Source organism: Ovis canadensis, chromosome 16 (assembly GCF_042477335.2).
Source record: "Ovis canadensis isolate MfBH-ARS-UI-01 breed Bighorn chromosome 16, ARS-UI_OviCan_v2, whole genome shotgun sequence".
In the NCBI taxonomy this organism is placed as follows: Eukaryota; Metazoa; Chordata; class Mammalia; order Artiodactyla; family Bovidae; genus Ovis; species Ovis canadensis.
Genome location: NC_091260.1, coordinates 12,714,221 through 12,729,941, shown reverse-complemented (window position 1 = coordinate 12,729,941; position 15,721 = coordinate 12,714,221).

The window sequence follows — 15,721 nt, the reverse complement described above, 5'->3', positions numbered from 1 at the left end:
GGGTCCCGCCCACATCCAGAGGAGCCCCGTTTCCGCCTCGTAGCTCGAGATGAGGGATTCTTTCGCTGCTTTGTCAGGAACGAATTCTGTGCGTTCCCGTCAAATCTCAAGAGGAGGCGCTCTCCTCAGGAAAGGCGAGAAGAACTCCAGAGTCGTGTTATAATTCCACGAGGCCCCCAGATGTCTCAGTCCATTCCAGAGGAACCTGTTTTCCCTGCACTGCCTCGAATTTCACGCCGAGGATCGACTCCCACCACGGTGTCACGTGGGACAGCCCTGTGGGAAAGCCTCGTGGGAAAGCCTCGAGGGAAAGCCTCCAGGGAAAGCAAAGATCCCTTGATCCACGCGACGGGAAGCATGACATTGCTGCTACCGCTCGGGAGGAAAGCGCACGTGCATGCCCCCATTCGAAACGAGGACTGACTCCCCTGGGGAGACTCCAGGAGTACCCCAAGATCCATGTCAGCACTGGAGAGGAATCCTCAGGTTCCGGCCCCGACTCCACAGAAGGTCTTAGGCCCCGGCATCGACGGGAGGGGAATCCCTAGAGGCCCCCGAGCAACTCGAACTGGGACTGGCCAGTCTTGAGGCCACCAGAGCGGGTCCCTTAGGTCACAGTGGTAAGACGAGAGGACCTGCCACAACTCGAGACAATCCAGGAGGTTCTCTCCTCCAGTCTAAATGAGGCCCATTTCCGCTGAGGCTTCTCGAGGCTAATCACATCTAACCTCTGGAACTTCCAAAGGGTCCTTCACAACCTTGCTGCAATTCAAGAAGTTCCATGACATACCCGTCTCCACTCGCGTGGAAGCACGAGGATCCCGCCCGTATCCAGAGGAGCCCCGTTTCCGCCTCGTAGCTCGAGATGAGGGATCCTTACGCTACTTTGTCGGGAAAGAATTCTGGGCGTTTCCGTCGCATCTCAAGAGGAGGCGCTCTCCACAGGAAAGGGGAGAGGAACTCCAGGGTCGTGCCACCATTCCCAGTGTCCCCCAGATATCTCAGTCCATTCCGGAGGAACCTGTTTTCCCTGCACTGCCTCGACTTTCACGCCGAGGATCGACTCACACCACGGTGGAACTTGGGACAGCCCTGTGGGAAAGCCTCGTGGGAAAGCCCCGTGGGTAATCCTCGAGGGAAAGTCACAGATCCCATGATCGACGCGATGGGAAGCATGACACTGCTGCTACAGCTCGGGAGGAAGGCGCACGTTCATGTCCCCTCTCGAGACGAGGACTGACTCGCTTGGGGAGACTGCAGAAGTACCCCAAGTTCCATGTCAGCACTGGAGAGGAATCCTCAGGTTCAGGCCCCAACTCCACACAATCTCTTAGGCCCACCCTCCAGGCTAGGTGAGGCCCATTTCCGCTGAGGCTTCTCGAGGCTAATCACACCTAACCTCTGGAACTTCCAAAGCGTCCTTCACACCTTTGCTGCAACTCAAGAAGTTCCCCGACATACCCGTCTCCACTCGAGAGGAAGCACGAGGGTTCGGCCCACATCCAGAGGAGCCCCGTTTCAGCCTCGTAGCTCGATGAGGGATCCTTTCGCTGCTTTGTCGGGAAACAATTCCCGGCATTCCCGTCGAATCTCAAGAGGAGGCGCTCTCCACAGGAAAGGCGAGAGGAACTCCAGGGTCCTGCCACCATTCCTAGAGTCCCCCCGATGTCTCAGTCCATTCCAGAGAAACCTGTTTTTCCTACACTTCCTCGACCTTCACGCCGAGGATCGACTCACACCACGGTGGCACGTGGGACAGACCTGTGGGAAAGCCTTGTGGGAAAGCCTGGTGGGAAATCTTCGAGGGAAAGCCACAGATCCCACGATCGACGCGACGGGAAGCGTGACATTGCTGCTTCCGCTCTGGAGGAAAGCGCACGTGCATGTCCCCTTTAGAAACGAGGACTTACTTCCTTGGGGAGACTCCAGAAGTACCCCAAGATCCATGTCAGCACTGGAGAGGAATCCTCAGGTTCGGGCCCCGACTCCACACAAGGTCATAGGCGCTGGCATCGAAGGGAGAGGAATCCCGAGAGGCCCCCATGGAACTCGCACGGGGACTGGCCTTTCCTGAGGCTACAAGAGCGGGTCCCTGAGGTCCCCATCGGATGTCGAGAGCACCTGCCGCAACTCGAGAAAATCCAGAAGGCTTTGCCCTCCAGGCGAGATGAGGCCTATTTCCGCTGAGGCTTCTCGAGGCTAATCACACCTAACCTCTGGAACTTCCGAAAGGTCCGTCACACCCTTGCTGCAACTCAAGAAGTTCCCCGACATCCCCGTCTCCACTCTAAAGGAAGCAGGAGGGTCCCGCCCACATCCAGAGGACCCCGTTTCCGCCTCATAGCCCGAGATGAGGGATCCTTTCCCTGCTTGTTCTGGAAAGAATTCCCGGCAATCTCGTCGCATCTCAAGAGGAGGCAATCTCCACAGGAAAGGCGAGAGGAACTCCAGGGTCGTGTCACCATTCCCAGAGTCCCCCAGATGTCTCAGTCCCTTCCAGAGGAACCTGCTTTCCCTGCACTGCCTCGACTTTCACGCCGAGGATCGACTCACACCACGGTGGCACGTGTGACAGCCCTGTGGGAAAGCCTCGTGGGAAAGCGTCATGAGAAAGCCTCGAGGGAAAGCCACAGATCCCTTGATCCAGGCGATGGGAAGCGTGACACTGCTGCTACCGCTCTGGAGGAAAGCGCACGTGCATGCCCCCTTTCGAGACGAGGACTTACTCCCCTGGGGAGACTCCAGAAGTACCCCAAGATCCATGTCTGCACTGGACAGGAATCCTCAGGTTCCAGCCCCGATTCCACACAAGGTCTTAGGCCCCGGCAGCGAAGGGAGAGGAATCCCGAGCGGCCCCCGAGCAACTCGCATGGGGACTGGCCGTTCCTGAGGCGACCAGAGCGGGTCCCTGAGGTCCCCGTCGTAAGTCGAGAGCACCTGCCGCAACTCGAGAAAATCCAGGAGGTTTGGCCCTCCAGGCGAGATGAGGCCCATTTCCGCTGAGGCTTCTCTAGGCTAATCACACCTAACCTCTGGAACTTCCAAATGGTCCTTCATACCTTTGCTGAAATTCAAGAAGTTACCTGACATACTCGTCTCCACTCTAGAGGAAGCACGGGGGTCCCGCCAACATCCAGGGGAGCCCCGTTTCTGCTTCGTAGCTCGAGATGAAGGATCCTTTCGCTGCTTGGTCGGGAAAGAATTCTGGGCATTCCCGTCGCATCTCAAGAGGAGGCGCTCTCCACAGGAAAGCCGAGAGGAACTCCAGCGTCGTGCCACCATTCCCAGAGTCCCCCAGATGTCTCAGTCCATTCCAGAGGAACCTGTTTACCCTACACTACCTCGACTTTCCCGCCGAGGATCGACTCACACCTCGGTGATATGTGGGAGAGCCCTGTGGGAGAGCCTCGTGGGAAAGCCTCGTGGGAAACCCTCGAAGGAAAGCCACAGATCCCATGATCGACGCGACAGGAAACGTGACACTGCTGCTAAAACTCGGGAGGAAAGCACACGTGAATGCCCCCTCTGGAGACAATGACTGACTCCCCTAGGGAGACTCCAGAAGTACCCCAAGATCCATGTCAGCACTGGAGAGGAATCCTCAGGTTCCGGCCCCAACTCCACACAAGGCCTTATGCCCTGGTATCGACGGGAGAGGAATCCCGAGTGGCCCGCGAGCAACTCGAATGGGGACTGGCCAGTCCTGTGGCCACCAGAGCGGGTCCCTTAGGTCACCGTCAGTCATAAGACGAGATCACCTGCAGCAACTCGAGAAAATCCAGGAGGTTCTCCCCTCCAGTCTAGATGAGGCCCATTTCCGCTGAGGCTTCTCGAGGCTAATCACATCTAACCTCTGGAACTTCCAAAGGGTCTTTCACACCCTTGCTGCAACTCAAGAAGTTCCCTGACATACCCGTCTCCACTCTAGAGGAAGGATTAGGGTCCCGCCCACATCCAGAGGAGCCCCGTTTCCGCCTCGTAGCTCGAGATGAGGGATTCTTTCGCTGCTTTGTCAGGAACGAATTCTGTGCGTTCCCGTCAAATCTCAAGAGGAGGCGCTCTCCTCAGGAAAGGCGAGAAGAACTCCAGAGTCGTGTTATAATTCCACGAGGCCCCCAGATGTCTCAGTCCATTCCAGAGGAACCTGTTTTCCCTGCACTGCCTCGAATTTCACGCCGAGGATCGACTCCCACCACGGTGTCACGTGGGACAGCCCTGTGGGAAAGCCTCGTGGGAAAGCCTCGAGGGAAAGCCTCCAGGGAAAGCAAAGATCCCTTGATCCACGCGACGGGAAGCATGACATTGCTGCTACCGCTCGGGAGGAAAGCGCACGTGCATGCCCCCATTCGAAACGAGGACTGACTCCCCTGGGGAGACTCCAGGAGTACCCCAAGATCCATGTCAGCACTGGAGAGGAATCCTCAGGTTCCGGCCCCGACTCCACAGAAGGTCTTAGGCCCCGGCATCGACGGGAGGGGAATCCCTAGAGGCCCCCGAGCAACTCGAACTGGGACTGGCCAGTCTTGAGGCCACCAGAGCGGGTCCCTTAGGTCACAGTGGTAAGACGAGAGGACCTGCCACAACTCGAGACAATCCAGGAGGTTCTCCCCTCCAGTCTAAATGAGGCCCATTTCCGCTGAGGCTTCTCGAGGCTAATCACACCTAACCTCTGGAACTTCCGAAAGGTCCGTCACACCCTTGCTGCAACTCAAGAAGTTCCCCGACATCCCCGTCTCCACTCTAAAGGAAGCAGGAGGGTCCCGCCCACATCCAGAGGACCCCGTTTCCACCTCATAGCCCGAGATGAGGGATCCTTTCCCTGCTTGTTCTGGAAAGAATTCCCGGCAATCTCGTCGCATCTCAAGAGGAGGCAATCTCCACAGGAAAGGCGAGAGGAACTCCAGGGTCGTGTCACCATTCCCAGAGTCCCCCAGATGTCTCAGTCCCTTCCAGAGGAACCTGCTTTCCCTGCACTGCCTCGACTTTCACGCCGAGGATCGACTCACACCACGGTGGCACGTGTGACAGCCCTGTGGGAAAGCCTCGTGGGAAAGCGTCATGAGAAAGCCTCGAGGGAAAGCCACAGATCCCTTGATCCAGGCGATGGGAAGCGTGACACTGCTGCTACCGCTCTGGAGGAAAGCGCACGTGCATGCCCCCTTTCGAGACGAGGACTTACTCCCCTGGGGAGACTCCAGAAGTACCCCAAGATCCATGTCTGCACTGGACAGGAATCCTCAGGTTCCAGCCCCGATTCCACACAAGGTCTTAGGCCCCGGCAGCGAAGGGAGAGGAATCCCGAGCGGCCCCCGAGCAACTCGCATGGGGACTGGCCGTTCCTGAGGCGACCAGAGCGGGTCCCTGAGGTCCCCGTCGTAAGTCGAGAGCACCTGCCGCAACTCGAGAAAATCCAGGAGGTTTTGCCCTCCAGGCGAGATGAGGCCCATTTCCGCTGAGGCTTCTCTAGGCTAATCACACCTAACCTCTGGAACTTCCAAATGGTCCTTCATACCTTTGCTGAAATTCAAGAAGTTACCTGACATACTCGTCTCCACTCTAGAGGAAGCACGGGGGTCCCGCCAACATCCAGGGGAGCCCCGTTTCTGCTTCGTAGCTCGAGATGAAGGATCCTTTCGCTGCTTGGTCGGGAAAGAATTCTGGGCATTCCCGTCGCATCTCAAGAGGAGGCGCTCTCCACAGGAAAGCCGAGAGGAACTCCAGCGTCGTGCCACCATTCCCAGAGTCCCCCAGATGTCTCAGTCCATTCCAGAGGAACCTGTTTACCCTACACTACCTCGACTTTCCCGCCGAGGATCGACTCACACCTCGGTGATACGTGGGAGAGCCCTGTGGGAGAGCCTCGTGGGAAAGCCTCGTGGGAAACCCTCGAAGGAAAGCCACAGATCCCATGATCGACGCGACAGGAAACGTGACACTGCTGCTAAAACTCGGGAGGAAAGCACACGTGAATGCCCCCTCTGGAGACAATGACTGACTCCCCTAGGGAGACTCCAGAAGTACCCCAAGATCCATGTCAGCACTGGAGAGGAATCCTCAGGTTCCGGCCCCAACTCCACACAAGGCCTTATGCCCTGGTATCGACGGGAGAGGAATCCCGAGTGGCCCGCGAGCAACTCGAATGGGGACTGGCCAGTCCTGAGGCCACCAGAGCGGGTCCCTTAGGTCACCGTCAGTCATAAGACGAGATCACCTGCAGCAACTCGAGAAAATCCAGGAGGTTCTCCCCTCCAGTCTAGATGAGGCCCATTTCCGCTGAGGCTTCTCGAGGCTAATCACATCTAACCTCTGGAACTTCCAAAGGGTCTTTCACACCCTTGCTGCAACTCAAGAAGTTCCCTGACATACCCGTCTCCACTCTAGAGGAAGGATTAGGGTCCCGCCCACATCCAGAGGAGCCCCGTTTCCGCCTCGTAGCTCGAGATGAGGGATTCTTTCGCTGCTTTGTCAGGAACGAATTCTGTGCGTTCCCGTCAAATCTCAAGAGGAGGCGCTCTCCTCAGGAAAGGCGAGAAGAACTCCAGAGTCGTGTTATAATTCCACGAGGCCCCCAGATGTCTCAGTCCATTCCAGAGGAACCTGTTTTCCCTGCACTGCCTCGAATTTCACGCCGAGGATCGACTCCCACCACGGTGTCACGTGGGACAGCCCTGTGGGAAAGCCTCGTGGGAAAGCCTCGAGGGAAAGCCTCCAGGGAAAGCAAAGATCCCTTGATCCACGCGACGGGAAGCATGACATTGCTGCTACCGCTCGGGAGGAAAGCGCACGTGCATGCCCCCATTCGAAACGAGGACTGACTCCCCTGGGGAGACTCCAGGAGTACCCCAAGATCCATGTCAGCACTGGAGAGGAATCCTCAGGTTCCGGCCCCGACTCCACAGAAGGTCTTAGGCCCCGGCATCGACGGGAGGGGAATCCCTAGAGGCCCCCGAGCAACTCGAACTGGGACTGGCCAGTCTTGAGGCCACCAGAGCGGGTCCCTTAGGTCACAGTGGTAAGACGAGAGGACCTGCCACAACTCGAGACAATCCAGGAGGTTCTCTCCTCCAGTCTAAATGAGGCCCATTTCCGCTGAGGCTTCTCGAGGCTAATCACATCTAACCTCTGGAACTTCCAAAGGGTCCTTCACAACCTTGCTGCAATTCAAGAAGTTCCATGACATACCCGTCTCCACTCGCGTGGAAGCACGAGGATCCCGCCCGTATCCAGAGGAGCCCCGTTTCCGCCTCGTAGCTCGAGATGAGGGATCCTTACGCTACTTTGTCGGGAAAGAATTCTGGGCGTTTCCGTCGCATCTCAAGAGGAGGCGCTCTCCACAGGAAAGGGGAGAGGAACTCCAGGGTCGTGCCACCATTCCCAGTGTCCCCCAGATATCTCAGTCCATTCCGGAGGAACCTGTTTTCCCTGCACTGCCTCGACTTTCACGCCGAGGATCGACTCACACCACGGTGGAACTTGGGACAGCCCTGTGGGAAAGCCTCGTGGGAAAGCCCCGTGGGTAATCCTCGAGGGAAAGTCACAGATCCCATGATCGACGCGATGGGAAGCATGACACTGCTGCTACAGCTCGGGAGGAAGGCGCACGTTCATGTCCCCTCTCGAGACGAGGACTGACTCGCTTGGGGAGACTGCAGAAGTACCCCAAGTTCCATGTCAGCACTGGAGAGGAATCCTCAGGTTCAGGCCCCAACTCCACACAATCTCTTAGGCCCACCCTCCAGGCTAGGTGAGGCCCATTTCCGCTGAGGCTTCTCGAGGCTAATCACACCTAACCTCTGGAACTTCCAAAGCGTCCTTCACACCTTTGCTGCAACTCAAGAAGTTCCCCGACATACCCGTCTCCACTCGAGAGGAAGCACGAGGGTTCGGCCCACATCCAGAGGAGCCCCGTTTCAGCCTCGTAGCTCGATGAGGGATCCTTTCGCTGCTTTGTCGGGAAACAATTCCCGGCATTCCCGTCGAATCTCAAGAGGAGGCGCTCTCCACAGGAAAGGCGAGAGGAACTCCAGGGTCCTGCCACCATTCCTAGAGTCCCCCCGATGTCTCAGTCCATTCCAGAGAAACCTGTTTTTCCTACACTTCCTCGACCTTCACGCCGAGGATCGACTCACACCACGGTGGCACGTGGGACAGACCTGTGGGAAAGCCTTGTGGGAAAGCCTGGTGGGAAATCTTCGAGGGAAAGCCACAGATCCCACGATCGACGCGACGGGAAGCGTGACATTGCTGCTTCCGCTCTGGAGGAAAGCGCACGTGCATGTCCCCTTTAGAAACGAGGACTTACTTCCTTGGGGAGACTCCAGAAGTACCCCAAGATCCATGTCAGCACTGGAGAGGAATCCTCAGGTTCGGGCCCCGACTCCACACAAGGTCATAGGCGCTGGCATCGAAGGGAGAGGAATCCCGAGAGGCCCCCATGGAACTCGCACGGGGACTGGCCTTTCCTGAGGCTACAAGAGCGGGTCCCTGAGGTCCCCATCGGATGTCGAGAGCACCTGCCGCAACTCGAGAAAATCCAGAAGGCTTTGCCCTCCAGGCGAGATGAGGCCTATTTCCGCTGAGGCTTCTCGAGGCTAATCACACCTAACCTCTGGAACTTCCGAAAGGTCCGTCACACCCTTGCTGCAACTCAAGAAGTTCCCCGACATCCCCGTCTCCACTCTAAAGGAAGCAGGAGGGTCCCGCCCACATCCAGAGGACCCCGTTTCCGCCTCATAGCCCGAGATGAGGGATCCTTTCCCTGCTTGTTCTGGAAAGAATTCCCGGCAATCTCGTCGCATCTCAAGAGGAGGCAATCTCCACAGGAAAGGCGAGAGGAACTCCAGGGTCGTGTCACCATTCCCAGAGTCCCCCAGATGTCTCAGTCCCTTCCAGAGGAACCTGCTTTCCCTGCACTGCCTCGACTTTCACGCCGAGGATCGACTCACACCACGGTGGCACGTGTGACAGCCCTGTGGGAAAGCCTCGTGGGAAAGCGTCATGAGAAAGCCTCGAGGGAAAGCCACAGATCCCTTGATCCAGGCGATGGGAAGCGTGACACTGCTGCTACCGCTCTGGAGGAAAGCGCACGTGCATGCCCCCTTTCGAGACGAGGACTTACTCCCCTGGGGAGACTCCAGAAGTACCCCAAGATCCATGTCTGCACTGGACAGGAATCCTCAGGTTCCAGCCCCGATTCCACACAAGGTCTTAGGCCCCGGCAGCGAAGGGAGAGGAATCCCGAGCGGCCCCCGAGCAACTCGCATGGGGACTGGCCGTTCCTGAGGCGACCAGAGCGGGTCCCTGAGGTCCCCGTCGTAAGTCGAGAGCACCTGCCGCAACTCGAGAAAATCCAGGAGGTTTGGCCCTCCAGGCGAGATGAGGCCCATTTCCGCTGAGGCTTCTCTAGGCTAATCACACCTAACCTCTGGAACTTCCAAATGGTCCTTCATACCTTTGCTGAAATTCAAGAAGTTACCTGACATACTCGTCTCCACTCTAGAGGAAGCACGGGGGTCCCGCCAACATCCAGGGGAGCCCCGTTTCTGCTTCGTAGCTCGAGATGAAGGATCCTTTCGCTGCTTGGTCGGGAAAGAATTCTGGGCATTCCCGTCGCATCTCAAGAGGAGGCGCTCTCCACAGGAAAGCCGAGAGGAACTCCAGCGTCGTGCCACCATTCCCAGAGTCCCCCAGATGTCTCAGTCCATTCCAGAGGAACCTGTTTACCCTACACTACCTCGACTTTCCCGCCGAGGATCGACTCACACCTCGGTGATACGTGGGAGAGCCCTGTGGGAGAGCCTCGTGGGAAAGCCTCGTGGGAAACCCTCGAAGGAAAGCCACAGATCCCATGATCGACGCGACAGGAAACGTGACACTGCTGCTAAAACTCGGGAGGAAAGCACACGTGAATGCCCCCTCTGGAGACAATGACTGACTCCCCTAGGGAGACTCCAGAAGTACCCCAAGATCCATGTCAGCACTGGAGAGGAATCCTCAGGTTCCGGCCCCAACTCCACACAAGGCCTTATGCCCTGGTATCGACGGGAGAGGAATCCCGAGTGGCCCGCGAGCAACTCGAATGGGGACTGGCCAGTCCTGAGGCCACCAGAGCGGGTCCCTTAGGTCACCGTCAGTCATAAGACGAGATCACCTGCAGCAACTCGAGAAAATCCAGGAGGTTCTCCCCTCCAGTCTAGATGAGGCCCATTTCCGCTGAGGCTTCTCGAGGCTAATCACATCTAACCTCTGGAACTTCCAAAGGGTCTTTCACACCCTTGCTGCAACTCAAGAAGTTCCCTGACATACCCGTCTCCACTCTAGAGGAAGGATTAGGGTCCCGCCCACATCCAGAGGAGCCCCGTTTCCGCCTCGTAGCTCGAGATGAGGGATTCTTTCGCTGCTTTGTCAGGAACGAATTCTGTGCGTTCCCGTCAAATCTCAAGAGGAGGCGCTCTCCTCAGGAAAGGCGAGAAGAACTCCAGAGTCGTGTTATAATTCCACGAGGCCCCCAGATGTCTCAGTCCATTCCAGAGGAACCTGTTTTCCCTGCACTGCCTCGAATTTCACGCCGAGGATCGACTCCCACCACGGTGTCACGTGGGACAGCCCTGTGGGAAAGCCTCGTGGGAAAGCCTCGAGGGAAAGCCTCCAGGGAAAGCAAAGATCCCTTGATCCACGCGACGGGAAGCATGACATTGCTGCTACCGCTCGGGAGGAAAGCGCACGTGCATGCCCCCATTCGAAACGAGGACTGACTCCCCTGGGGAGACTCCAGGAGTACCCCAAAATCCATGTCAGCACTGGAGAGGAATCCTCAGGTTCCGGCCCCGACTCCACAGAAGGTCTTAGGCCCCGGCATCGACGGGAGGGGAATCCCTAGAGGCCCCCGAGCAACTCGAACTGGGACTGGCCAGTCTTGAGGCCACCAGAGCGGGTCCCTTAGGTCACAGTGGTAAGACGAGAGGACCTGCCACAACTCGAGACAATCCAGGAGGTTCTCCCCTCCAGTCTAAATGAGGCCCATTTCCGCTGAGGCTTCTCGAGGCTAATCACACCTAACCTCTGGAACTTCCGAAAGGTCCGTCACACCCTTGCTGCAACTCAAGAAGTTCCCCGACATCCCCGTCTCCACTCTAAAGGAAGCAGGAGGGTCCCGCCCACATCCAGAGGACCCCGTTTCCGCCTCATAGCCCGAGATGAGGGATCCTTTCCCTGCTTGTTCTGGAAAGAATTCCCGGCAATCTCGTCGCATCTCAAGAGGAGGCAATCTCCACAGGAAAGGCGAGAGGAACTCCAGGGTCGTGTCACCATTCCCAGAGTCCCCCAGATGTCTCAGTCCCTTCCAGAGGAACCTGCTTTCCCTGCACTGCCTCGACTTTCACGCCGAGGATCGACTCACACCACGGTGGCACGTGTGACAGCCCTGTGGGAAAGCCTCGTGGGAAAGCGTCATGAGAAAGCCTCGTTGGAAAGCCTCGAGGGCAAGCCACAGATGCCTTGATCCACGCGATGGGAAGCGTGACACTGCTGCCACAGCTTTGGAGGAAAGCGCAGGTTCATGCCCCCATTCGAGACGAGGACTTACTCCACTGGGGAGACTCCAGACGTACCCCAAGATCCATGTCAGCAGTGGAGAGGAATCCTGAGGTTCCAGCCCCACCTCCACACAAGGTCTAAGGCCCCGGCATCGAAGGGAGAGGAATCCCGAGAGCCCCCCGAGCAACTCGCATGAGGTCTGGCCTTTCCTGAGGCCACCAGAGCGGGTCCCTGAGGTCCCTGTCATAAGTCGTGTGCACCTGTCGCAACTCGAGTAAATCCAGGAGGTTTTGCCCTCCAGGCGAGATGAGGCCCTTTTCCACTGAGGCTTCTCAAGGGTAATCACATCTAACCTCTGGAACTTCCAAAATTCCTTCACACCCTTGCCTCAACTCAAGAAGTTCCCCGACATCCCTGTTTCCACTCTAGAGGAAGCACGAGGGTCCCGGCCACATCCAGAGGAGCCCCGTTTCCGCCTCGTACCTCGAGATGAGGGATCCTTTGTCTGCTTGGTCGGGAAAGAATTCCTGGCGTTCCCATCGCATTTCAAGAGGAGGCGCTCTCCACAGGAAAGGCGAGAGGAACTCCAGCGTCGTGCCACCATTCCAAGAGTCCCCCAGAAGTCTCAGTCCATTCCAGAGGAACCTGTTTTCCCTGCACTGCCACGACTTTCAATTCGAGGTATGACTCTCACCACGGTGGCACGTGGGACAGCCCTGTGAGAAAGCCTCGTGGGAAAGCCTCTTGGGAAAGCCTCGAGGGAAAGCCACAGATCCCTTGATCCAGGCGATGGGAAGCGTGACACTGCTGCTACCGCTATGGAGGAAAGCGCACGTGCATGCCGCCATTCGAGACGAGGACTTACTCCCCTGGGGAAACTCCAGAAGTACCCCAAGTTCCATGTCAGCACTCGAGAGGAATCCTCAGGTTCCGGACCTGACAACACTCATGGTCTTAGACCCCGTCATCCAAGGGAGAGGTATCCCGAGAGGCCCCCGAGCAACTCGAATGGGGACTGGCCTATCCTGGCGCCACCAGAGCGGGTCGCTGTGGTCCCCCTCGTATGTCGAGAGCACCTGCCACACCTCGAGAGAATCCAGGAGGTTCTCCCCTCCAGGCTATATGAGGCCCATTTCGATGAGGCTTCTCGAGGCTAATCACATCTAACCTCTGTAACTTCCAAAGGGTCCTTCACACCCTTGCTGCAACTTAAGAAGTTCCCCGACATACCCGTCTCCACTCGAGAGGAAGCACGAGGGTCCAGCACACATCCAGAGGAGCCTCGTTTCCGCCTTTTAGCTGGAGAGGAGGGATCCTTTCCAGGCTTGATCAGGAAAGAATTCTAGGCGTTCCCATCGCATCTCAAGAAGAGGCGCTCTCCACAGGAAAGGCGAGAGGAACTCCAGGGTCGTGCCACCATTCCCAGAGTCCCCCAGATGTCTCAGTATATTTCAGAGGAACCTGTTTTCCCTGCACTGCCTCGACTTTCACATCGAGGATCGACTCCCACAAAGGTGGCACGTGGGCTAGCCCTGTGGGAAAGACTGTGGGAAAGCCTAGTGGGAAATCCTCGAGCGGAAGACACAGATACCATGTTCAACGCGATGGGAAGCGTGACACTGCTGCTATAGGTAGGGAGGAAAGCGCACGTTCATGCCCCCTCTCGAGACGAAGACTGACTCCCCTAGGGAGACTCCAGAAGTCCCCCAAAATTCATGTCAGCACTGGAGAGGAATCCTCAGGTTCCGGCCCCACCTCTACACAAGGTCTTAGGCCTTGGCATCAAAGGGAGAGTAATCCTGAGAGGCCCCCTAGGAACTCGCATGGGGACTGGCCTTTCCTGAGGCCACCAGAGTGGTCCCTGAAGTCCCCGTCGTAAGTCGAGTGCACCTGCCGCAACACGAGAAAATCCAGGAGGTTTTGCCCTCCAGGCGAGATGAGGCCAATTTCCGCTGAGGCTTTTCGAGGCTAATTACACCTAAACTCTGGAACTTACAAAAGGTCCTTCACACCATTGCTGCAACTCAAGAAGTTGCCCGAAATACCCGTCTCCACTCAAGAGGAAGCACAAAGGTCCCGCCCACATCCAGAGGAGCCTCGTTTCCACCTTGTAGCTCGAGATGAGGGAGCCTTTCCCTGGTTGGTCGGGAAAGCATGCTGGGTCCCCATGGGAAATCACGTGGGCCCCCCGGAAAAATCACGTGGGACCCCAGGGGAAATCACGTGTGCCCCACGGGGAAATCACGTGGGCCCCCAGGGGAAATCACGTGGGCCCCACGGGGAAATCACGTGGGCCCCACGGGGAAATCACGTGGGCCACACGGGGAAATCACGTGGGCCCCACCCGGAAATCACATGGGCCCCACGGGGAAATCACGTGGGCCACCAGGGGAAATCACGTGGGCCCCCAGGGGAAATCACGTGGGCCCCCAGGGGAAATCACGTGGGCCCCACGGGGAAATCACGTGGGCCCCACGGGGAAATCACGTGGGCCCCACCCGGAAATCACGTGGGCCCCACGGGGAAATCACGTGGGCCCCACCCGGAAATCACGTGGGCCCCACGGGGAAATCACGTGGGCCCCCAGGGGAAATCACGTGGGCCCCCAGGGGAAATCACGTGGGCCCCCAGGGGAAATCACGTGGGCCCCACGGGGAAATCACGTGGGCCCCACGGGGAAATCACGTGGGCCCCACCCGGAAATCACGTGGGCCCCACGGGGAAATCAGGTGGGCCCCACGGGGAAATCACGTGGGCCCCCAGGGGAAATCACGTGGGCCCCACGGGGAAATCACGTGGGCCCCCAGGGGAAATCACGTGGGCCCCACCCGGAAATCACGTGGGCCCCACAGGGAAATCACGTGGGCCCCACGGGGAAATCACGTGGGCCCCACGGGGAAATCATGTGGGCCCCCAGGGGAAATCACGTGGGCCCCCAGGGGAAATCACGTGGGCCCCACTGCGAAATCACGTGGGCCCCACGGGGAAATCACGTGGGCCCCACCCGGAAATCACGTGGGCCCCACGTGGAAATCACGTGGGCCCCACCCGGAAATCACGTGGGCCCCACGGGGAAATCACGTGGGCCCCCAGGGGAAATCACGTGGGCCCCCAGGGGAAATCACGTGGGCCCCACGGGGAAGTCACGTGGGCCCCACGGGGAAGTCACGTGGGCCCCACCCGGAAATCACGTGGGCCCCACCCGGAAATCACGTGGGCCCCACGGGGAAATCACGTGGGCCCCCAGGGGAAATCACGTGGGCCCCACCCGGAAATCACGTGGGCCCCACCCGGAAATCACGTGGGCCCCACGGGGAAATCACGTGGGCCCCCAGGGGAAATCACGTGGGCCCCACGGGGAAATCACGTGGGCCCCACGGGGAAATCACGTGGGCCCCCAGGGGAAATCACGTGGGCCCCCAGGAGAAATCACGTGGGCCCCACGGGGAAATCACGTGGGCCCCCAGGGGAAATCACGTGGGCCCCACGGGGAAATCACGTGAGCCCCACGGGGAAATCACGTGGGCCCCCAGTGGAAATCACGTGGGCCCCACGGGGAAATCACGTGGGCCCCACCCGGAAATCACGTGGGCCTCACCCGGAATCACAAGGGCCCCACGGGGAAATCACGTGGGCCCCACTGGGAAATCACGTGGGCCCCCAGGGGAAATCACGTGGGCCCCCAGGTGAAATCACGTGGGCCCCACGGGGAAATCACGTGGGCCACCAGGGGAAATCACGTGGGCCCCCAGGGGAAATCACGTGGGCCCCACCCGGAAATCACGTGGGCCCCACCCGGAAATCACGTGGGCCCCACGGGGAAATCACGTGGGCCCCACGGGGAAATCACGTGGGCCCCACGGGGAAATCATGTGGGCCCCACCCGGAAATCACGTGGGCCCCACGGGGAAATCACGTGGGCCCCCAGGGGAAATCACGTGGACCCCAGGGGAAATCACGTGGGCCCCACAGGGAAATCACGGGGGCCCCACGGGGAAATCACGTGGGCCCCACCCGGAAATCATGTGGGCCCCACGGGGAAATCACGCGTGCCCCCAGCGGAAATCACGTGGGCCCCACGGGGAAATCACGTGGGCCCCACCCGGAAATCACGTGGGCCCCACGGGGAAATCACGTGCGCCCCCAGGGGAAATCACGTGGGCCCCCAGGGGAAATCACGTGGGCC